This window comes from Cornus florida, unplaced genomic scaffold (assembly GCF_030987335.1).
Source record: "Cornus florida cultivar Cherokee Brave unplaced genomic scaffold, ASM3098733v1 CherokeeBrave_3.0.0_Hap2_Chr08, whole genome shotgun sequence".
Classification (NCBI taxonomy): Eukaryota; Viridiplantae; Streptophyta; class Magnoliopsida; order Cornales; family Cornaceae; genus Cornus; species Cornus florida.
In genome coordinates this window covers 1,670,433-1,679,421 of record NW_026775578.1, presented here as the reverse complement: position 1 = coordinate 1,679,421, position 8,989 = coordinate 1,670,433, and positions in this window count along the sequence as shown.

Below are 8,989 nucleotides of genomic sequence, written 5' to 3'. Positions count from 1 at the left end.
TATTAACTATTGATACTTGCCGATAATCAGCAACTTCTGGAACATGCCGATAATCAGTTGCTAGAACATGCCGATAATCAGCGATTGATTGCTGATAATTGTCTGGCCAACCATATAGCTGATTAGAATATTGGTACATCGGCTGATTTGACTTATCAGAATATTTGTATGTCGGTCGAGAAGTCGACTGCATATTTTTACTATAAATCACTTGCCTAGTGGGGTCCCACCGGGCGTGCCAAAAATGTTGACCCTAAAATCGGCCAGTTAGAGCCGATCTTAATTTGATGTAAAACGGGTGTGCCAAAACCACTTGTGTGGTTTGATTGTAAATAGTCAACGTTAGTCCCTTTAAGCAAGTTGACTTTCAGGTGATTGCGAGGATAAAATGGAACAGAAAAACTCCTCTTTGGGTTCAAAATTGCCTTAGTTAAAAGGACTTTACGGTGAATAAATTATAGTAACGTACCAAGAGAATAAAAATGGGAGAAATATAGATATAGAAAGTGATAGGGAGAAAAGATAGGGAGAAAGAGATATAGGGAGAGAAATAGAACGAGACTGAAATAGAGAAGGAGAGAGATAGAGATAAGAAAGTTGCTATTTCGGAAAAGTGCTTAAGAAAGCAAACAAATAAATATAATGATTCTGAGGGTGCTGGACCTCTTACAATGAATACTTCTACAATTATTTATAGAAGTCATAAAGAGTCCTAAAATGAATAACTACATAAAAAGATAGAATTAATTCCTAAATAAACTCTATTAGATAAGACATTTCATATCCGAGGTGCCAACTATTTTGAAGAGATAACATATTCTGATAAAATCCTTCTTGATGTCACTTCCATGTAAATTCATCGTAATTGAAAATATACGATGATATATCTCTTCCGTTATCTCCCACAAAATAAGAATAATTAAGGATAATAACAATTCTACTTGATCCAAAACTCTTATAATAAATCCTTAATTATCTCCACCTCACTGCCACGTAATTTATCAAAATGAGTGTCAACACTCAGATCGCATGATCTCAGGACATGACGTACATTTTACAGAGACTACTTCATTTGCTGCTTTCAGGACCTTGGCTTAAGAGGAGCATAGCAGATTACACGGCATGGTGACACTAAAATAAACACAGGCAATAAGAGATTGTATAGACACCCAAGATAGATATATATATATACATATAGTGTCGAGCCCTTGGCTCTAGAGCGAACTATATAATATTCATAATGCAAAGCACCGTGAAACTAGACATATAGATTAATAAATTGTAGTGAAGCCCAATACAAGCCTCATACCAAGATTTGCGCCCATTTTAACAGGTTGTTCACAACATCTCACTTGTGAACTTCCCAATATTACTCACTAAAATTTAGTATATGTTTAGTTAGTACTTCCATCTCATTGACTCTTTATAATGGTAATTAAATGTGAATGTGTCATCTAATGGAAAAGTGTGTCCTTTTGCATTTCACTAGGACCTTTCCGAAGCAAATTAATTACAAGGCATGTGATGAATTAAACATCATTGCTAGCTAGACTATTTATTCAACAAGAGTGATATATCTCAATTAAGTTTTTACACAATTTTTTCTTCTTTTTTTTTTATTTATATTTTTTATATTTTATATTTCGATATCTAAGTAAATACTTTTCACACCATGCACTTGTATAATTACACTTGACCAGACCATTCTCTATTCCATCAGTTACTGATAACTATAAGGCATAGTCATTTCCCAACCTCAGATCCCCTCTTAATATGATCTATTGTTTGTGTTTTCTTACCAATGTGTGTGTAGAATGTGTGTTTTCCCTTTCAATTTAGATTTTAGGAAAATTCTACTCTTTGAGCAAAATCAAAAGTCGATTGTGAGACCGTAATTTTGGAGCTCGCACCCCTCTCTCATTTTGAGGTGCTATCCAACCTTTTTCTTTTTCTTTTTTTTCAAGTATTTACCAGTTTGTGCACCCTCTCTAAGCTTAAGTTTCCCTCAGCCAAGAGAACAAAGTAATGACCTTTAATTTCCTCTCTCACTCAAACGAACTTTGCCTACTAAAAGCCCCTAACATGACGCTTCATCTTTGGTCCTTCTCGTAACATTTGGTTGGAGACACAACCCCTCTTTCTTCTTCCTCCATTTGCTCATGTTTCTAATTCATTCTCCTCTGTAACACTATCTTTTTTCTCTCTCTCTTCATGGGAGATCAATACATATCCACATTCACCCACACCGAAAAATTACCACAGCATCCTTGAGTCCCCAAAACTGCATACCTATCAGACATTGGCAAAGCATACAAATCCCTTGTCATGAAATGGCATCCAGATAAGAACACATCCAACAAAGAAGAAGCTGAAGCCAAGTTTAAAGCTATTAATGAAGCCTCCCGGGTATCATGCATGCAGTCCATGTGTAGGTAAAATTAGATGCATCTAATCTTTTGATGCAATTTCAAGAGACTGCACCAATTAACCCTACAACTATACAGTCTATGCATATATGTTCCACTGATGCACACGTACGTCCATCAATTAATCCATGCCATGTACCAATTAATCCATGCCATGTACCACATACATATATTCATGATACATATAGACACACGTAATTTTTTCAGAGGTGGTGTTTAATTCTTTTTCTTGACAAAGAAATGGCCACATATAAATTATAACCCAATCGAGATCTAAAAATAAGTTTTGACTTAGAGTAATTATTTGGAGTTAGTTGTTATTTTTTATTATTAAAAAATGATAAATAAAAAAATAATTAGTCAAAATTAATACATAGCAGAAATTCCGAGAATATTCAATAATTTTCGATAGATAGAGGGGTGCTAGTGGCGGTGGCCGGTGCAACTGCTGACAAATTTTTTTTTTTTTCCGTGACTACACTGGATTCTCTCCCCCCCCCCCCCCCCACCCCAGCGCCCGCGCGCGGCGGCTCTTTCTCTCTACAGACCCAAAATCGGGGCACAAAGAGAAACCACACCAATAGCAACCTTCGCTGAAAAATCACACCCTCAACCTGGCCTCTTGCTGTCATCGCGTAAGAAATCTAGCCATCATCACAGATAGTCATCGTTTTTGTTGAGGTCAGAGTAGAGGTTGTGGACAAATCGGGTTACCGAAGCTGCAGTTGTTGATTCGGGCTTTGGAGGAGAGGGTCAGCGGCTTGGACGGTTGGTTCTTCGTGGTAGGGCCACCGGTGAGTAGAATGAGAAAGAGAGCGGAGAGCGAGGGAGACCGGCCGGAGACTGAGAGAGAGGGGTGAGAGAGGGAGACCGGCTTAGTGTTTTATGTTTTGAATTAGATGCTCTTTGGAAGTGGAGATGTCCTTTCCTTGATATGTAATGGAGATTTACCTCCATTTGTAATTGTACTATTTTGATATATATTTTTTTTTTTAAAAACCCTCCATTCAGGAAAAAAAAAAAAATGGGATAAAAGAGAGTGCAGAGAATAGGGATGGCAACGAGGCGGATTTGGGCGGGTTGTTGTTAAAGTGTTTTTCAAGTTCATTATAGTGTTTTATTTGAGGTGAAAAAAATTTCAGTTGAGGTGGAGCTATAAAGAGCTTGAGGTGGAGCTATGAAGAGATCTTTGTTCAGTGTGGAGTTATGGAAAAGCACGTGAAGATTGAATTTTGAGCCAAGGTGGAGATTGTTGGGTTTGTGGTTCAAAATTTGTGTGCAAAAAATTAGTTTCCTTTTTTATTTTGGAAGCTGTGAGAAATAGTTTCCTGATTGATTTTGGAATCCAGAAGACTTGGGAAAAAAGGCTAAAGATTTGGGAAAGAAGTTATACCTACTATTTTAGAGTTGAAGATGGATATGGTAACTCTTTGTAGGTAAGTTGATCCTTGTCTAACAAGAAATTGGATTTGAGGAATACTTATCTAACAAGGAATTGAGTTTTGAAGACTCTATGAATAGAGATGGGTATGAGGGGTTTAGAGAGAGAGAAGAGAGAAAAGATGTAAGGGGTTTAAGGATGAGTGTTGTGAGGAGAGGGAAGAATATATGTAATTCCTGAGTATATACATGTAGCCTCAAAAAGATGATGTGTGAATAAGTGGGGTTTTGACATGTGGTTGTATATTCTCTTCCTTGATTCATAATAGTGAAATATCTCTCTCTCCCATGGACGTAACCCTAGAGTTGGATGAACAATATAAAATATTGTGTTGTGCTTGGATGTGTGTGATTGTTATCTCCATATATGCTTGTTTGATGTGATGTGATGATACTTCTGCTGTGTGTGATGAAGAAGGGATTTAACTCTCAACAACAGCCAACCGTTGAGTGGGTTGGAGGGAGTTAATTATCCCCAACAATTGATATCAGAGCCGATAGTGCGTCAGAGCCTGGATTGGTCCTGAGGATCAGTACAAAAAGATTGTTGCGAAGTTTGTCAGAGCAAAGGATGATAGTGAGGTGCTATGGAGATTCAATCAAAATTGATGATGACATGAAGGTATGAAGATGGTGATGGCGTGAAGCCTATAAGGAACAAGTCTTGTGACAAGCCAGATAATGCTCGTTTTCAAGATGGGGGAAAGGTGATAGAGGTGAAGCCCACGAGGAACAAGTTTTGAGGACAAGTCAAGAGTGGGTGCTAGTTCTAAAGATGGGGCAAGGGGTATAAAGAATGAATGAGTTTGCTCTAAGCCCGATAAAGAGCAAAGGGGAATATGATAAGTGAAGAGGAGAGGTTTGTTGCTTTGATCCAGAAAAACAACTGATGAAGAAGAGTTGGAAATTGGTGGATTGCCATGCGTGAGCAATTGAATACCAATAAGATGGATAGAGAAGATAGAGAAATGAAGAATGATGAATTTGAGAAAAGGTGGGGATTGTTAAAGTGTTTCTCAAGTTCATTATAGTGCTTTATTTGAGGTGGAGAAATTTTCAGTTGAGGTGGAGCTATGAAGAGCTTAAGGTGGAGCTATGAAGATATCCTTGTTCAAGGTGGAGTTATGGAAAAGCACGTTGTAGGTGCAAAATTTCGCTCAACCAATAATGATTAAGAATAATAAAACAACTCACTCAATCAATAGTAAAAATAAACAAGAATAATATATGTCGAAGCGTAGAATTGCTTGATTCCTTTATTGGAGGTCTAAGCCTCTATTTATATACAAAAGATTGTAAAATTATGGTAGGACTCGCGTTGCTTGTCCTCCAATTCTTTCTATATAAACATTCTTTACTAATAGAGTTCTTTCCATTGTCTAATTTTCCATACATAGAACTTGCCTTGTACAGAACTTCCTATCTCAGAATTTTCCTTCTACGGTAAATCCTTCAACTGGTAAGACTTGTGCATTCTTGAATAACTGGGCTGAACATACTTTGATCCGGCTGGGCTTGAGTAACGGACTGGATGTTCGATATTAACAAGTTGGGCTAATGACCTCTTGATTCGGCCTTGATGGAGGTTGGAAAATAAATAACAATGGTCTTGGGCTAAAAATACACTCAATTTGGGCTTGAGTATGATGGGCCTTATATGTCCTTGGAATGTAGATATGTGTAGCGATGACGTGTACGCTTCTTATTGGAGGGAGTTTTTTTCCCTCCACACTTTGCCCCAAATTTCATTTTTAATTGAGTGACGGCTCCCATTAAAGAGGGAATTGAAACCGGTTTTTTACTTCGCTTCAGAGACGGTTCGAGGACTTTTATTATTACTCCGTCGTACAAGATTCTGCAAGAGTTACATTCGCCCTAGCTGCACTCCTGCGTTCTTCATCCCATCGCCTTGTCAGGTTAGTTTTTTTTTTTCGCATCTTTCTCTTCAATCTTTCATTATGAGTACTTCATCTACTCCCGAACGTATAGACATTTGGGATTTTGAATCCACACCTTCATCTTCCCCCGTTCGCATTAGGGCTCCCCCTCCTAGGGTTTCTACAGATCATCTTTTGTTGAATCAATTAGGTACTTCCCCCCTTCCAGCCGAGACATCCACCTCAGGCTCTGATAATGTTCTTACTCATGAAGAGAGGAAAGCAATCATCTCTATTCGCCGTATCAAGTTCTTTATTGCTTCGGTAATGGAAGAATTTGATATTCCTGAGGGAGTAGAAATTGTAGAATACCCCGAGGGTGCCGATTTTACCTCCGGCGAGGGAATTGAAGAGAGTGAGTTGCTTCTTTCGGTAGGGCATCTTAGCGCCCTCCGGTTCCCTCTTCACCCCTTCTATCATTTAGTTTTCAACAAGTTAGGTCTTGCCCCCCTTCAGGTAAACCCTAATTTCTTTCGTATCCTTTCGGCACTGTTGGTGCGCCGGATATTAGAGGCTCTGGATTTGACCTTTGCTGACCTTTTGCTTATTTACAATATATCTAAGCATGGGACCGAGCCTGGTTGCTTCTTTTTTACCTCTCCCCTTCATCAGAGGATATGCACGAACCTTCCTTCATCCGAGAAGAAGTGGAAAGAAATGATGGTTATAGTTAAAGGAAAATGGTTCGTGCCCCAATCAATTACGCTCCCCATCCCGCGCAAGTTCGGGAAATTAGGTATAGAATACTTAACCTCCCTTCATACCAAGTGTTCTGGCTGTTTTCCTTGCCAAGCCTTAATGTTTCGCCGTACTTATGAGTTTCTTGGTGTTTTTTCAGCTACATTCCCATCCTCCGCAGCAAGGAACAGACTTTCTTTTCTTGAGGAACGAGTCTGGAGTGACCCCTCGCCTATCGAGGACCTGCTAACTTCTTCAAACCTCAAGGATATTGCCTCCAGTGCTGTTGCTGCAGACCTCATGGATCTGTCTCTACCATCCTTTGATAGTTTCCCCATGACTGAGGAGGAGATACGGAGGGCTGAGGCTTTAAAAAAGAAAGCCGAAGATACCCAACCCTTGGTCGTTATTAGGTCTACTGAGGGTGAGGTGGAAGCTGAGGAACCACCAATGAAGAAATCTCGCCCCAACCCCCCATCCTCTGGCAAGGGCAAGGCCCCTTCTAAAAGTAGAGGGAAAAAGGCTGGAGAGGCCGAACCTGAAGATGAAGTCAGGGCATATGTTCTGGCTGAAACTGGGGCTCCTTGGACTCCTTCCTTCACCAGGGCTGACAAGTCAGTCCTGCATTCAGGGGATTCTGTGATCACAGACCCTTCAGTTGCACTGGCTGTGGCCCGAGGGATGTGGCTCCCAAAGGACGAGGAAGCCATCAGCCAAATGGGATTGGAACAGCTACTCCCCTCTGCCCCGGTTCGGGCCATAGAGGTTTGTATTGCTCCTTCAGAATTATGTTACTCTTGCTTACTTATGTTTCCATTTATGCTCATATTTGTTCCTCTGTTATACAGGGTCTATACCACACCATGGCCCTCTGCGCCACTGCTGAAGCCCAATCCCTCTCCATCAAGAAGCTGGAGAAAGATCTTGACAATGCAGAGAAGAGAGCAACCACTGCTTCTACCAATCTGAAGATAGCTTCTGAAGCCAAGAATGTGTATAAGAGGCAGTTGGTTGCCTCTAAGGCTAAGGTGGATTCTCTTTAGGCCGAAATTCAACGCTTGACCGAGGCTCTTACTACTTACTTCAAGGCGGGGAAGCAAATGCAAGGGCGCTACTCCTGTCTGGCACACCTGGCTAGTGCTAAAGCGTTCCGGTCTGGCTATAATCAGGGCTCAGGCCCTAGGACAATGGATCCGGAAGCTTTTGACAAGCAGGTGGGGGTGCACTTCCCATATGATGAAGGGCCACAGGCTTTGGAAGCTGAAATCCGCTTTGCCGAGATGGTGAAGGCGCACCTGAAGGGTACTCCTAATTCTTCCGCCCCTGCGGCTTTAATTCCTCCTACCCCAAGTCCTACTGTAGTGGATGCTTTTGAATTTACTCCTTTCGATCTGAAGAGGAAGTAGAACCATGTATTTTGTTTTTATTGACAGTACATTTGGGATAATAAATATAATTTTTAGGCTTTTAATACCTGATTTGTTTTTGCTGTATGCTTTTGATATTGTTCATACTTTTCTGACTGGTAATGTTTTTATGACAAACAAAACACATTGTCTTTATGCTTCGGATTTATGCTATCCGAGAAAAAGTAAGGATGATGGGAAAAAGGAGATCCTTTTAACAGTTTGATTGATATCTCAGGATGATTCATATGGACAATGATCTAACTGCTAAGTGAACTCTTCTTGCCTTTGACTTGCTTGCAGTAGACGTATACATACTCTTTCTTTCTCGTGTGTTCCTGATGTGTGGTGGATCATGATGAACTTTTAATATATCCATATCCACAGAGTGTTAAACACTTGGAGTCTGGAGGAAAAAGTTCTGATCCGGCCACCAGAGGTCTGAGGCGAATTGTTCCTCGGCACTGAGTGTGGAGGAATATTGCTGAATAGGACACTTAGGGTCCGAAGCTGTCTCGGACACTTAGGATCTGAGGCGAATTGTTCATCGGCACTGAGTCGTGGAGGAATATTGCTGAATAGAACACTTAGGGTCCGAAGCTGTCTCGGACACTTAGGATCCGAGGCGAATTGTTCCTCGGCACTGAGTCGTGGAGGAATATTGCTGAATAAGACACTTAGGGTCCGAAGCTGTTCTCGGACACTTAGGATCCGAGGCGAATTAAATACTCCTTGGCGCGGAGCCTGAGGGGAGGTTTTGCCGAGCCGGACACTTAGGGTCCGAGGCAAATGAACTACTCCCCGGCGCTGAGCCTGAGGGGAAGTTTTTTTTTTTTTTTTTTCTCAAACAACTTATCATGAGGCCGAGGACTCAAAAATGATAAGAGGCCAAGAAAGCGAGTAACAGTGGCTGTGAAGTTTCATATTTGTTGACTTTGGAGACTTTCCTCCTCCATTGATACTCTTTTCTTGGCAACCAAATGTAGTGGACTACGCATATATTAACCGCATTTCTTTTCTATTTCTATCCGATGTGGGATAGAAAGTTTTAACCATAGGCCATAACTCATGTTGTTTTCTTAAAAATCATTGTGACGAATGT